This window comes from Cibotium barometz, chromosome 48 (assembly GCF_041138505.1).
Source record: "Cibotium barometz isolate CiBa-2024 chromosome 48, ASM4113850v1, whole genome shotgun sequence".
In the NCBI taxonomy this organism is placed as follows: Eukaryota; Viridiplantae; Streptophyta; class Polypodiopsida; order Cyatheales; family Cibotiaceae; genus Cibotium; species Cibotium barometz.
Window position 1 is genome coordinate 36,901,501 of NC_141093.1, and position 15,314 is coordinate 36,916,814.

Genomic DNA, 15,314 nt, shown 5'->3' on the forward strand with positions numbered 1-15,314 from the left:
TCCTGGCTCATGCTTATGCTGATGATTCTTTTTTTATGCCCAAGAATACGCAACAAGATCTTCAGAGATTAATGGAGGCTTTGGAACTTTTTGGTCTGGCTGCTGGTTTGAAAGTGAATTTCCGTAAGTCTACCTTGCTTGCGCTTAATGTACAGCAATGGCATCATGTATTGTGGCCCGGTGGAATACCTCCTAGTGGACATATCGTTCGTCATTTGGGTTACCCTTTGGGTTGGCAGCTGTCATCTTCACAAATGATTCAATGGGTTATGCTAAAATTGAATCGCAAAATTGATTATTGGCAGCTTTCCACTTGGCCTCTTCATGTACGTCTCAGGATAGTGCAGGCTATTGTAATGGCTTACATACAGTTCTTTCTTCCATTGATTATGTGGAGGAAAGCTGATATAGATCGGTTTATGTCTCTGGCAATGGCAATTCTGTGGAAAACTATCGTAAAAAGGGTCTTCGTCTTTTGTCAATGCCAAAGATGTGTTCTCCAAAGATACATGGTGGCTTGAACATATTGAATATTCATTTTCATGTGCTTGCTCGTAAATCCACTTTGCTGTTGGAATTTGTACAACAGCGCCAGCCATGGGCTATTATGTTGGGTCATATGTGTATGTCTATGTCTTCACCTGCTTTTGGAAAGTGGACTGTTGGGATGCAATTTTCAGCCATTTCGATGGAAAAATTGTCGGCTGCCCTCTTTCATCTAAGTTAATTTTTGCCTGGAAACAAGTTACGCAATAACTTTTTTGGAATCCCAGGCTTAATGCGCAATCTTCTTCGCTTCGCCTTGAGAGTATTCATTGGTCAAAGGCTTTTGATGTACCCTTGGCTCTACGTGAGCCTAGGAAGGCATATTTCCTTTCAAAGAAAGGGGTTTATCTTATTGATGATGTTTTGGATGCTGGTGGCCATGTGCTTTCTTTTGTGGTTGCCGCCAGAAAATTTGGTTTAGGGATGCATTATAGATCAATCTGGCAGCTTATTCAAGAGCTTCTTGCTCCTTTTGAACCAATTGCAGATTTGGATCCTTCTGATCGTTTGGTTGATTGGAGCCTTAGAAGAGAACAACCTGCACGAGGCCCTTTATCAATGGCTAAACTTTCGGTTCATTCGATATATCATCTCTTATTACCTGCCTCTTGGGTTCAAGAACATGCGAATCAGATTTGGCATCTTCATAAAAGTCAGGCTTGATGGAAACAGCGGCTTCATTCTCTTTGGAAATGCAGTCTTCCTTTGAAAAGTAGACTTTTTTTATGGAGATGCTTGATTGGAGTCTTGCCAGTCGGCCTTTTCTTGGCTAGGCGACATTTGGCACCTTCAACTTGTCATAGTTGTGGTGCTTCTCAAGAGACAGTCTTTCATCTTTTGTGGAGTTGTCCTCTCACCAAGACTTTATTGGATCGGATTGCTGCATGTTTGAGAGCCCGCTTCGGACAGGCACCCTTTGGGAAATACTTTTGGATCTTCGGTCTTCTCCCTTCACCCCTTAGATCCTATAAAGTCTTCTTTGATTGGGTTCGCTACTGGGCTTTATGGACTACCTGGCAGTCTCCCAACAGGATAGTTTTTGCTGGGCCTCATTTGGATGCTTACTCATTCTTCCGTTCCTCTCTTCAGCAATCTTTATATGACTGTCTCTCTCTTCATGAGATTGACTCATCTTTGTATGCTCTTTTTACAGATTGTTTTTAGATGTTTAACTATGTTCACACTGAACATAGTGAACACTCTACTGGTCTTCCTTGTATATGGTCTTTTTGGTGGGTTTTCCTCGTTTTGAGGTTTCCCACCTGTAATTAATGACATGAAGCTTTACAAAAAAAAAAAGTGTGTATAAATAAATAAATAGTGTGTGTGTGTGTATAGGTACGTATGTGCCTTTCTCCTTTGTGCGCTCGTGTGTGTGTGTGTGCGTGTGTGTGTGTGTGTGTGCGTGCGCGCGCGTGGGTGTGTGTATACTGTGAGAGAGAGACCCTGCGTGGTCCATTAGACTCGACTCGACTCGACTCCATTGTTTGCTGCTCCCGTGAGCACCTGGTTATCTCGCAGCTTCAATTCGTCGCCGAAATTGCTCAGCAGACTACCTCGCCATTATCCCAATCGCCCAGTTCTGCATTTTGGTCGCCGGATTCTGCTTCTGGAGTGCCCGTCCCTGCTCGTGGGTCCACTGCGACTGTTCGCTGGTGCCTCTGCAGCGCCCTCGATTCTCTGTCCAGCTGTCCTGATATCGCCTTTCTGCACCGACTTTACCTAGTGCCTATTATCTCATCATGGCTTCTCCTACAAAATATTATGCTCATAAAAAACAAAAGCAGGCTGTAGGTCAGGATGACCCTGTGCATGGAACGCCCGAGGCTGGGCTGATCTATGAGGTAATGCATGAAGGATTTCAGGATACACGCAAGAATTGGAAAGATCTTGTTCCTATGGTGGGACTTGCAGTGGATGTAGATGAAATCATAGATCCCATTCGAGAATATGCGAAGCATGCTGTGATTATTTTTTTTCCAGGCAAGATGCCTGTTGCTGCTGATGTCGGGAATTGGTTGACACAGACATTGGGTGGTTGTTTTGTTCGCAAAGTCCACTATGTGGCAAGAGGTTTCTTTGAGGTCATTATGGTGGATGAGCACCATAAGCAAACGCTTTTAGAGCATTCCCCTCTCTTCTATGGACAACAGATGGTTCATGTATTGCCATGGTCCCCCACCAGAGACTATGAGGCCTTGATTAAGCATCGCTGTCCTGTTTGGGTAGAAGTGGTGGACTTCCCCCAATGTTTGGCCTCCTTGTTACCTAAAATTGCAGCATCTCTAGGAAAGGTTGTATGCCCTCCTAGACCAAATGGCAACTCAAATCGATTCTATATTTTATGGGACACGGATCAGCCCACTTCGGAATCTTATGCTATTACCATAAATAACGTTTCCATGGGGAGTGCTTTTTTCAGACTCAAATGGGGTCTTTTTGCAGGCGCATGCTTTGAGTGCAAAAAGTTTGGACATATGGCATCTCAATGTCCTCTGGTCCTCCATAAAATGCCGCCTGATGCCTTGCCCATCCCAATGCAGAATAAGGACACTCTTGGTCCTTCAGGGGTTAAAAACAAAAGTCTAAAGACTCCTGTTATGCCTCAAGAAAAAGGCAAAATGCCAGTCTCTTCTAATATGAATGTAGCTGTGGCTAATCCCTCTACTTCTTCACCAAAAGGAAAAGAAAAGACACTTCAAGAAACATCTCAGCCACCGCGCAGGACAATTATCCCCAGGCGTCCTTTGCCTTCTAGAACTTGGAATGGAGCCTCCTCTAGTGGACATACCCCAGAAGAAAATTCTGGAATTGGCATCACCTGGGCTACTGTAACTGCAGGTCGTACTCTGTTTCCCGAAGAAGAGGCTGCTAGCTTGCTAGCCACCCGTCTCATAGATATTCCTCCTCCTGATCGGGGTGTAGACCCTGTGGAGGAAATGCAAGCTTGAGCTACTTTTTTGTTCATACTGTACATACACTATAAATATGATGTCATATATCACAGTTTTGACTCTCAATGTACAGGGTTTGTGTGACCCTAAAAAGTGGAAGATGGTTTGGGCATATTTGAAGCGTATGCAACCAAATATCGTTGCTCTTCAGGAACACAATCAACATCACTACGCTGGACAGCAAGGCCATTATGCTGGTTATGATATTTTTTATGCAGGCCACCATGCCTTTTCGGGTGTACTTTTTCTTGTGAAACATCATTTACAGCCAGTCATGGCATTTAATGACCTCCAAGGCAGATGGATGGTTATGCAGTGCTTTATTCAGGGTGAAATCTTTGAATTTGCATCAATATATGCACCTCAATCCTCTCAGGCTAGAGGACAGATATGGCAACAAATGAAATTGTACCCTTGGAGACAGAAAGCATTCATATGTGGAGATTTCAATAATGCCCCTCAACCTGGTGATAATACATCCGGTCGTACACATATGCTTGCTACTGAGACGTCTTCGTGGGCAGATTTTGTAGCAACGCTTAATCTGATTGATCTTTGGAAAGAATCTCAGCCCTTGATGCCTGGATATACCTCCCAACATAATGCACAATCCACTTACAAAGCTCGCTTGGATCGATGGTATCAGCTGGATCCGTTTCATTATGATACTCTCACGACCAAATTGTGGGTGGATTATACATTTACATATTCAGATCATGTACCCTTATGGCTCAGAGTTCATCTGCACGACATGCCTGATGAACAGATTGCCACTTCGAAGGTTGCTTATCATCAATAATAGTTACTTGGAGCATGATGCATTCAAAGCACTGATACTTGAGGCCTGTCAGCCACTCTTTCCTCAATCTTTCATTGACTTGGATTATGCATGGACAGCTTTTATTGCTCGCATGCAATCAGTCATCCGTGATTATGGTAAACAGTATCTGGAAGGTTGGAGACAGACTGTTGCTTATGCTAAGCAAACATGCCAATCGTTAATCGAGCTTAGTCATCTTCGCTCTCTAACTTTGGCTGAAGCCACTTCTTTATGTCAAGCTCGTCACTGTATTCAGGTAAATGATCACCGAAAGCTTGTCAAATGGGAGATAAGGGCACGACAACAGGCGCTTTTGGACAAAGGCTGCTCTTCCAAAAAAAATTCCAAGAGTTTACATTCCAGAAAACAAGCTGCATCTATATGTCGCACTTTAATTTCAGATGACACGTGGACCTCCACCCGAGCACAATTGGTTGCGACTTGTGTTACCCATTTCTCCTCTCAATTTGGTGAAGACGATTCTCACGCCATGGAAGTGTGTGATGCACATCATCGGTTATTACAGCATGTATCCCCCATCCTTCCTGCTACTCAGGCGCAACAATTAGAAACAAAATTCTCTAAACAAGAACTGTCTGATGCAATCAGGTCTTGTGGCCGATGGAAAGCTCCAGGATGGGATGGCCTTACAGTTGAATTTTTTCTTGCATATTGGGACACCCTCAAATTACCTTTGCTGCGTATGGTAAACATTGCCTGGGAGACAAGGCAAAATGCCAGCTTCCTGGAAAAAAGGATTAGTGAAGCTGTTGCCTAAAAAACACTTATGTCAGTCTTTGGCAGATTGGAGACCAATTACCCTTATGCCGATGATATACAAGATTATTAGTAAAATGGTTGTCAATCGCATTAAGGGTTGCTTGAATGATGGACTCCATTCTGCACAGTATGGATTTATTCCTCGCAGGCACATTACAGATAACATTGCAAATGCTTATATTGGCATTGAATATGCCAAATACACGCAGCAGGATGTCTTATTATTGCAAGTGGATATTGCTAAGGCTTTTGATACTATTAAATGGGGTTTCATTCAAGAAACCATGCGTGCTCTGGGATTTGGAGAAAAAATGCAGAATATCATTTACTAGCTTTATGCTGATAGCCAGACGGCTTGTATATTGTCAGGAGATCTCTCAGAATCATGGACTTTGCATCGTTCAGTTAGGCAGGGATGCCCTTTAAGTGCTCTTTTGTATGCTATAGCGACGCATCCCATGCTTCTTTATATAGATCATTTGGTTGATACTGGCAGTCTTCATGGATTGGACATTCAGAATAGACGTCAGTTGGTTGCTCAGGCATATGCTGACGATTCTTTTTTTCTTCCTCGCAACACACATCAGGATCTCTCTACTTTGATGCAGGCTCTTTCTTTGTTTGCCCTTGCGGCTGGCCTAGAAATCAATTTTCAGAAATCTAAATTGTTGCCTCTGCATTCAAAACAGTGGCATAATTTGCTATGGCCAGGAGAAATAGTTCACTCCACTCATTTGATTCGGCATTTGGGATATCCTTTGGGATGGTCAGTCACTCGCCGTCAACAAACAGATTGGGTCTTGGTTAAGCTCAAGAAAAAGTTGGAATACTGGAAACTTGCAACATGGCCATTACATGTTCGTTTACGGATTCTCCAATCCATCTTGGTTGCCTATATTCAGTTCTACCTTCCTCTCATCAGGTTTTCTAAGGGGGAGCTGAAATTATTTATGTCCATCTTTGAGATATTCTGGAGGTCGAAGCAGGGGAAAAAGAGTGTACGTTTGCTTTCGGCAAATCGTTTGTGCACCCCTAAAATGCATGGAGGCTTAAATATCCTTAATTTACAGGTGCATATTCTTGCCCACAGAGGTAAACTGATGCTTCAATTTCTGGAAGGCACTCAGCCTTGGACAGCGATGATCCGTCATTTGTTACTTCATCTGACGACTTCGGCTTTTGGCCATTGGCAACCTACTCATTGGGATTTTATTCTTGGTTACATTACTGGCAAAATTAAGGGCTGTCCTCTCATTTCTGGCTTACTTGCTGATTGGAAGCTTGTCCTTTTAAATTTAAAATGGAATGGTCGTGGCTCCTTACAAGGCAACTCTCTCCGCGCTGAGAGCATCCACTGGTCCAAAGCATTTTCAGTTCCCCTGGTGGTGCAAGAACCCCGGCGTTCATATTTTCTCCACTCAAAGGGTGTTACCTCTGTGGGAGATGTCATCCATCCTGATGGCTCCCCTCTTTCTTTTCCACAGGCTGCTGCACATTATGGCTTGGGACCTCATTATCGTCGTCTTTGGCGTGATATAATTCAGATGCTTCAGCCTTTTTTGCCGATTCCACTGTTGGAAATTCGAGATTGCCTGCTGCAGGATTGGACTATCTCCTCTTTTGATTCTTCATGCCATCCCTTGAGGCTATCTGATATTACAGTTGCTGGTCTGTATAAATATTTGTTGCCATTGCCTTGGGTTTCTGAACGGGCAAATCTCTTTTGGCATATGCATCGGTCATCTTGGTGGTGGAAAAGACGATTGCGATCTCTTTGGCAGTCGAAGCTTCCTCTTCGACAACAGCTCTTTTTATGGCGCGTTCTTTTGGCTGTTATTCCCTCAAGACAGTTTCTGGCACGCAGACATATATCCTCATCCACTTGCCATAGATGCTCTGCTTCCAAGGAGACAGTCATTCATATTTTTTGGAGCTGTCCTTCTTCTCGTCAGTTTTTTCTTCCTCTCATCCAGCTTCTGCGGGATTTCCAAATATGATATTTGGAAAGTTTTTCTGGCTATTTGGTCTTCATTTGCCCAGACCAGAGTTCTCTCTTTTCTTCTCATGGGTGCGCTACTGGGCTTTATGGACACTATGGAAAGTTCGCAACCATGCAGTTTTCGGTGATGCGGTTTTTTCTGCTTTTTCTTTTTTTCGGTACTCCCTGCATCAATCTTTCTTCGATTGCATGCAGGTTAACCAAATAGATCATGATGTATATATGTCTTATATTGACATCTTCAGTTGATGTACTTTGGGACTATCTACTTTGGATAGTCATCTTGTAAATCTAATATACTTATGATTCCACTATAATAAAAAAAAGTGTGTGTGTATAAATATATACATACATACATACCTATACATATGTACATGTACATGTATATTTCTGTGCCGCCTCCCTGTTCTGTGCTGCGCTGCTACTCCACTCACTGTGCTGGGCTGCCCGCTGCCCCCCCTCCACCTCCCTATGTATATTTGTGTAACGCCTCCCTGTTCTGTGCTGCGCTGCTGCCCTGCTCACTGTGCCCCTCTGCCTCATTGTTCCCACTGGCCCTTGCTCAGGCCCCCAAGGCAGCAACTCCTATCACTGGGGCAGCCTCTGGCATTTCCTGTTGTTGCATCTAGGTCTCTTTCAACATCTGAATCACTTCCTCTTGATGGTTCATCTGTGCTGGTAATTCTTCAATCTTGTTATTCTTGCCCTGTATCTCCTTGCAGAGGCCTTCCAACTGTTTTTCATGTTGGTTCAGGACGGTGTCCAGCACCTTCTATTGTTCGCCCAACGCCTTCTTGGTGTTGTCCTCCACTGTCTTGATGTATGCCTCCAGCTCGTGTAGATTCATTGTGACTATTTCCTCTAGAACTCCGGGCAGAAATGGAAGCCCTAAAGGCTATGGTCAAGGACCATACAGTGGAGGAAGAGGAACTGAATATTCAGGAGGGTCTAAGGATGGACTTGGAGAAGTTGAAAGCTGCGTGTGATAAGATGTGGGAAGAACTGCAAACCACTAAGAAAGATTGGGTGGAGGTGGTGAGGAAGCACAAATCCCCCATAAAGCATCATACATGAGACTCTCGAGGAGGAGAAACGCAGGAAGGATAGGGCCCTTCATGTGCGAGTGCGGGGGCTTCCCCCAAGGAAGATGCCTTGATGCTTTGCCAGATGCTAGGACTGGACGGGATCCCCCCCCCCTTGCAGATACATGGAGGGCAGGCAAGGATATGACTCGAGAGCGGCCCCTCATCATTAGATTCCCTGATGCCACCAGCAGACACGCCTTCTTAGATAGGCGGGCTGCCCTCAAGGGCACACAGGTGTACATGGGAGATGATCTCACCCTAGCACACCGGCGTGAGGCAATGGTGACAGTTCATGAGGCCCATAGAGCAGGCAAGTGGGCTATCTACAAAGATGGTAGGGTCATTATCACTGAGCGTCGTCCCAAATAGGGACGCAGCGTCTACGAGACCAAACACCTAAGGTTAGCATTATGGAACTGCAATGGCATGCTGTGGTCGAATCCAAGAGGTTTGAGCGAGATTCTCACAAGCAAGGATGTCATTTTCTATACAGAGACTTATCAGAGCCCTAAGAGGGGCTTACCATACATAGCCGGGTATGAGTGGGAGTCAGCTTTCCGAGGCAAGATTCGCACATCAGGAGGAGTACGCAACTCTGGAGGCGTAGCTGTCCTTTTTAGAACCCATCTTCGACAGATTATCAGCATCATCTGGAAGGACGAGGATGCACGGTATCTTACTTAGCAATGACAGAGTCATGCACATTGCTGTGTGTTATTTTGCACCACGCCACTCACCTTACGCCGCACAGCATGGCCAGTCACTGTACTTACCATTATATGGGCATATTATGGAGTTCTCATAGCTAGGGAATGTCCTACTTGGGGACTTCAACGCCAAGACGGGAAGTCAACAGGTCCCACTACTCGATCTGGATGATATAGGAGCTGGACATCACTAACACAAGGCTGTAGAGATCATCACAGGACTGTGAGGAGGTCACGGTATATGGGAGATACTTCTTAGAGCTGGGAGCTGCACATGGTCTCGTTATCTATAACAGGATGTCCCGATGGCCCTCCTCCGACGCCTTCACCTCCTTCCCTCACTCAAGAGGTACTAGCACCGTGGACTACCTTATGGGATCTCCGGCTTTGGCACACCTTCTCCCTGACTTCTCCATCCCGCCATCCCCCTTTGAAGCTGACCATGCCTACCTCTCTTTCACTCTTACCTACACACCACCTATCCCTCTGCCACCACCCCCCCATCTCACCACCTAGGTCCTTTTTAATAACGAGCTTGAACCTGTTTACTCCAACCACATCTACCGCCAACTCCAGGATGTGGAACCTATTGTCCCCCTATCCACCCTCACATCACAACTCACCACCATACTCCCACACATCCGCCACCACTTCTTTCATCTGCACGCGGCGGTCTACCGCTAAGCCACTTTGCGGTTCCAATCCCCATAACGGTTGGTATGATGACGAATGCCGAGCCACACGCTCTCGTCTTAAGCATGAGGTATGGCTTGGGCAAATCACGAAGCGCTAAGCACAACAGATTTCTCAATGGCTCACCCAACACAAGAAACGGGAGTTCTACGCTCGGAAAGAGGATGAGTTATACTGTCTTTTCTTAGCGCCGAACTGCAAAGAGGCCTAGAGGAAACTCTGAGAACATCGCCCCCCCACACCTATCACCTGCTGAACACATGGCACTCCTATGCACAATCCCTCTATCATATCCCCCATCAGCCACCCCTACCCCCACTACTAGATCCCCGCCCCACCACCTCAAGGGCATGGTCCTCAAGGGCATGGTCCTCAAGACCATTCATAGACTACGTAATGGGCAAGCCGAGGATCACAAGGGACTCATTGCCGAGTACATCTCGCATGCCGATGATACCCTGGTGCCCCTACTAGCCTACGTTTTCCACCTTCTTGGTCCACCAACACCATCACCTCCATCCTCAAAGCCAGATATCATGATTGACCACACATTGGCGAAACTCTATGGATCCGTGCTAGAGGCGGATCTCAATTCATTTGCAAAGAGCCAGGGATGCAAAGCCTCAGGACAACAGGCAGGCTTTCGGAGGAGCTACTCTACCCTTGACCACATCTTCACCCTCCGTGCCATCATCGAGGAGGGTAGAGCACAAGATCAGAGGATCTACTGCTACTTTGTGGATTTCCGCAAAGCTTTTGATGTTGTACCCTAAGCCCGCCTCCTATACCGTCTACAAGAGATAGGAGTTTCATCTGACATGGTTTGGAGCATCATCGCCCACTATGAGTCCGAGCGAGAGCCCCACGAGATACATCACAAGAGATTTCTAGCACTATTGGGGTGAAACAGGGCTGCCCTCTATCACCCACTCTTTTTGACCTCTACATTGATGAGATCTCGAGCTTCATTGACGGATTAGGCGGCACTGGTCCCACAGGCAGGCATATTGATTCCCATAATACTTTAGGTCTCAAATTCAACCAAAGGGCTTCAGAGACAGTTAGATTCCTTACAGGACTTTTGCACTCACCGGGACATCTCTGTTAACCTTGGTAAATCCAAGGTAATGGTCTTCAATACTTCTCGCCCCTTCACATATATAGGGGACCCTGTGGAGAATGTCTCATCCTTGTTTCCCTTGGTGTCACTTTAAGTGGCCCACGCTTCCCCATGCTTCCTGCAGCACATGCCAGAGTGGCATTGGGATATGTAGCCTTGAGCTTACTTGAGTGCCAGTGCTTCCAGGCACATTTCCAAGAGCCCAAGACGAAGGGTTGGCTTTTTGACACCCTCGTCACACCATCCTTGATGTATGGAGCAACCTTCTGGGGCAGATTTATCCAATGAGGATTGGCAGCGAGTTGACAGGCCCTAGGTCAGTCCCACACCAGATTATCCACGCAAAGTTTGCTGCAACCCCAATGGTAGTGGATGCACACTTCCAAATAGTCACATACCTCCATCGCATCAGTCACATGGACCCCCATAGGTACCCTAGGCTTGCCCTGGAGTCCTTGAGACAACTCTCTTGACATCCTTAAGCAGATCGATAAGATCCACTGAGAGGTCAAAGAATCTATCGATATGGGTGGAATATGCTTGGCATATGCCCACAAAGGATCGGATATCGTAAGCTATCTATGGTATCTCCCAATTGACTATCTCAACCACCTTGGCCGGATCAAGTCGGTGATGCCCTCAGCACTGATTATGTATCCAAGGTAGTGACATAGAGCTCGTTCTTTTCCAGCAACTTCAAAACTTTTTCTAAATCAATGTCATGCTGTCCAACCATAGCTGAAAATACCAATATGTAGTCCAAAAATAGAAACACACACTTTCCTATCAAGTCCCTCAATATCCGCATCATCATGCGGTTGAATTGAATTGAATGTGGCTGGGACCTTCGTCAACCGCATGATCATGCGGTTGAATTGAATGTGGCTGGGACCTTCGTCACGCCAAAAGGCATGATCACAAATTCATAGTGGGCCCGTTCCGTATGGAAGGTTGTCTTGGGGATACCTCCTCAACAAGCCTAACCTGGTAGTACCCACTCTTCAAATCCAATTTCGAGAACACCTTGGCCCATTTGGCCTCTCGAGAATGTAATCTATTCGAGGCATCAAGAACTTGCTCTTGATAGTCAGCTTATTGAGTGTACAATAATTGACACAATCGAAAAGAACCATCTTTTTTCCTCATGAACACGATCGGGCCAACGTGTACTGCCCAACCTTAAGGTTTAATGTTTACATTATGAGATTTTTAAATAATCTAGGTCTTGTTTACATGCTTGGGGTTCACCACATAAAAGTATGTGACTAGAGTATGTTCCTATGTCATAGGCTTAGCAAGGTAAGCCAACACTTTCTTAAAGTGGCCATTGTCTTCACATGCCTTTGTGTTGGCCTGGTTTCTGTACACCGAAAGCAATATATACATCGAATACTTGCCCATTCTGAGAGCTTCCACGACACACCCTCAAGATGTTATGATCTCCAACACGAGCGCCCACTGACAGCAAGTGCATCAACTACCACTTTCATATTGCATCCTAGTTGGGTTGTTCCTCTTTCATTCTGACTGTTGTTCCTCTTTAATTCTGACTGTTGTTGCTTCCAAATAGCCAAAGCTCAGCAAGAGAAAAGAGATAAACCTTGTGTCATCGTTCCCCGAGCTCACATCAACAGATTCAAACCATGACTAGAGTACTGGCAATTATGCTATATTTGTACAGTGATATGTAGCAATATATAACAAATGCAAATTCCTATCTCAAGCCAACAAAGCTACACCACACAACACAATATGCAAGCACAACTCAAACTACATTAGATCACCTCTAAACTGTCCCACATGCATTCCTATCTTTCTGGAGTCGTAGAGAGATCATTTGTATGGAGCACACAAAAAAAAAAATGTCACATATTGCCCCAACTCCATTGTGAAACACTTTCAAGCCCTTGTGTTGTCTGCTCTACATAAACCTAATGTGGTATGGTTTTAATCTTAAGCCATTGACCTTCAAGATTCTTCAACTGAGTAGTCCCATTAGAAAAGGTTTCATGCACAATGAAAGGGCCTTCCCACCTCATCCTAAACTTAGTCTGGAATGTGGTGTCAAGAGCATTGTTGTATCTTAACACAAGCATACGCTTGTTTAAGTCTTTATTAACCAGCTTGTCATTGAATGCTTTAATTCTCTTCGGACTAGCCTCCTCATACCATTTGATGGCTTCTTCTCGATCCAAAAGAAGAGAGTGTAGACCGGACCATCTCCTTTTTTCTTGTTCTTCCCGTGTCATATTGTGCTGAAAAAGAAAATAAAGTGAAGGAAGCATAATGTTTACTAGCAAATACACACTCTTCTCACCAGTGAATCCTATGGCATTCTTCTCTGACACACTGTATACCCACAAAGCTCTATCCAAATATAAGTCCCAATCATTTGGGTGGTCTTCCACTAACTTGAACAATAATTTCTGTAGAACACCATTAGTTCCTTTGTGATAAAGGTGATCACCAATTAACACATATCTCATGGCCCTCTTGACAACTGCCTTCCTCTTTGAAGAATCCAAACCTTTCCTTGCAAAACCTGTATAAGAAGAACATGCTCTTCCTTATAAAGAGACTCTCTACCTTGATACAAAGGCTTCTGGATTACCATGGTGTACACATCTTTGGTAAAAACTTGCTCTACCAATTCATGAGCCCTTATGAGATATTTTGGGTATAATGATTCCATTTTGACACATATGTAAGGAAGGGGAGTTCTTTAAAGGAGGTGCATATTTCACATGCTTGAATGAGTTTTAAACTCAAAAATAATGTGATATTTTTATCTCTCCTCTCTCTTGAACCAAACCAAATCAAAATGGAACCAAACCGTACAAGTGCTCTGTACCTGTCTTATGATATCACCTTTTATAATCAGCCTCTTGACCTTTCTTTTTTTGCACTCTTCAAGACCCAAACAGAGGCTAAAATCATTGTTGCTTTTCATCTGTATTTCTTGACTGCCAAACCACAACTTGTGCCCCTGTCTGTTAACAAAAACAAACCCAGCACTTCTTTGCCAACATTTCTCTTAAAAGCTCCATCAAAAAATAAAGTTCCATCTAGATCTCGCAACTCCTCATGCAAGCTAGGATTAGGGATAATTTGCTTTTCAATGTCTTTAATGAGTTTCGATTTAACCTAGACCTCCTTATAGATGAGCATATCTGCCATGTGAGCTCTCACACTATCCTCTTTAATGAAACTCATGTCAAATTCTTGCAAAGTCATAATCCACTTATGCACCCTTGGGTTATCACCTGGATATCTCATTACATGAGGTGGCAAATTACAAGAGGTAAGTACCACAAAAGATCTATAAATCAAATAAGATTTTAATCTCTTAGTGGCATACACAAGTGTTCATACTATTAACTCAACCTCATGCCATGACTTCTCCATCTCACCCATTGTCTTGCTAATATAAAAGACAGGCGTCATGTATGATTACTTTGTACCTTTCTGCATAAGCACTGCTCCTACTGCATGCTTTCCAACACTAAGGCTCAAATAGAATGGTTGGCTCCAATCTGGGGGCATCACAATTGGAAGAGTAGAAAACATATCTTTGAGATTCTCAAAGGCATTCTCTTCCACTTGACTCCACATAAATGGATCTCATTGACTGGCCTTCTGTAAAGGATAAACACGTTCTACAAGCATACAGAAAGATCTAGACAAATACCTGAGTTTCTGAACAAAACTCATAAGCTCCTTAGTTGATCTTGGGCTCTCCATTTGTAATAAGCTGTCCACCTTTGCAAGATCTGGGGCTATGCCATTTTCACTCACTTCATGACCCGGAAGTACTACTTGAGCTCTTGCTATCTTACATTTACCTGGTTTGAGCTGATCTCCATCGGTCTCCATCTTCATCAAGGCGTTTAAACACTGAGTCAAGCCTTTCCACATGTGTCCACTTGTCACTCTAAACATAGAAGTCATCCATAAAAATTCTAACAAAAGATCCAAGCAAAGGAGCAAGGATCTTGTCTACCTAGCTTTGAAAATTGAAATATCATTGAGAAGCCCAAAAGGTGTAACTCTATAATAAAATACTCCCTATGGAGTGATAAAACTGATCTTCTTTTGATCTTTATGGGACTATTTTAATGCGAAAATAGCCACTAAACCCATCACAGACCGAGTATCTCTCATGCCCTACCACCTGATCCAATATCTCATCCTGAAAAGGACGGGGATAATGATGCCTCTTTGTGGCTGCATTGAGGGGTTTGTAATCCACACAAACTCTCCACTTGTTACCCTTCTTAGGCACAATGACCACAGGGGAAATCCACTCTGCATCATTAACAGGGTATGTGAAACCAGCCTGCAACAACTTAGTGACTTCTAGCTCTAAAACCTGTTTTTGAATAGTTTCCAATCTTCTCAACTTCTGAGCTAATGGCTTTGCTCCCTCTTTCAACTTAATCTCATGAACCATATTGAAAGTACCTCTCATCTGGGTGTAGTCTTTGGCAAAAAACTTTGGGTACCTGTCAAGCAATAATCCATACTGCTCTCTTTCCTTACTAGTTAGATCACTAGCAAGCATTTCCACTAGTTCAGTCTTTGGAATGTTGGGTTTCTCTCCTTGGGGACAA

The 15,314-nt window shown here is 44.3% G+C and overlaps 1 protein-coding gene across 1 annotated transcript in view; it reads right to left on the reverse strand.

Moving 5' to 3' along the window:
- The window catches only part of LOC147611142 (U5 small nuclear ribonucleoprotein helicase), a 194,069-nt gene that overhangs the window by 84,886 nt on the left and 93,869 nt on the right, over positions 1-15,314 (reverse strand). The window lies entirely within an intron of this gene.